Raw genomic sequence first — 1079 nt, 5'->3', positions numbered from 1 at the left:
GTCTGTGAACTTGGTGTGCTCATTGTGGTAATCACCTGGATTCATTTAATGAGTGGAAGCAGGGCGGAAGGCAGCAGAGAAGAGACAGGCTGATTAGGACATGTTCCATTGTTACCTGCTGACGTGATCCACAGAGCTACAGATGAGAGAGGCTCAAAATGAAGCTAAGAGGAAGGGCTGGCTGGTCTGAAGTTTTAAAAGTATGTTCCACATTTATAGATACATTTGTAACAATGGCACATACATTAATGCACAAATCATCTGTCAATCCTCTACATATTCATGGTAGGGTCCGAACTCCCAGACCTGTTCCACAAGCACCCGTAGATCACCACTAGTGCACAATACTGTATAGAACAGGATTTGTCGGGTGCCTTTCACTCTTACGAGCCTGTCACAGTCTTCTTCCATCATTTTTCTAACCTCCCTTCTATTGTGTATGGCTTTCCCCTTCAGCCAAGTTAACACGTGTCTACCCTCTAGCCCATGACTTTCTCATACTCTCACTCCTCAGACTCAGATGCATGACTGTTGAGTGGAGTCTGACTCACAGTGACCCTGTGGCACAGGGAAACACTTCCCTTGTGAGTTTCTGTGACTATAACTCTTAACGGAGTAGGGAGCCTCCTCTTCCAGCCAAAGTATCTGGTGGTTGAGATTAGAAGTCCAATATGTAACCACCATGCCACCACAGATCTCCTCTAGGTAATCATCAAATAAGGGTGTTTTTTTGCCTGAAAATCTTGACTTGACTTTTCATAACAGTGGTAACATATATTTGTTCTTTTGCATTTGACTCATTGCATTCAGCACACGTCTCCCAGATTCGTCTGTTATATGAGGTTTTCACAGATTCATCATTAGTCTCTAGCACTGGGTCATATTCCATTGCATGTATGTAACAAGTTTTATTTATCCATTCTTCCACTGAAGGACTCTTAGGATGATTTGTCTGTTTGGCTATTGTGGATAGTACAGTAAAGAACTTGGGTGTATGTTCATCGGTTCATGCTGCCTCGCTGTTACTCTAGAATACACACCAAGTAGGCTAGATACCTAGTGGGGTGCTGAGCCATAAG

Source organism: Echinops telfairi, unplaced genomic scaffold (assembly GCF_000313985.2).
Source record: "Echinops telfairi isolate 266 unplaced genomic scaffold, ASM31398v2 ScPeMD7_30;HRSCAF=105, whole genome shotgun sequence".
In the NCBI taxonomy this organism is placed as follows: Eukaryota; Metazoa; Chordata; class Mammalia; order Afrosoricida; family Tenrecidae; genus Echinops; species Echinops telfairi.
This window is presented reverse-complemented; position numbering follows the sequence as displayed.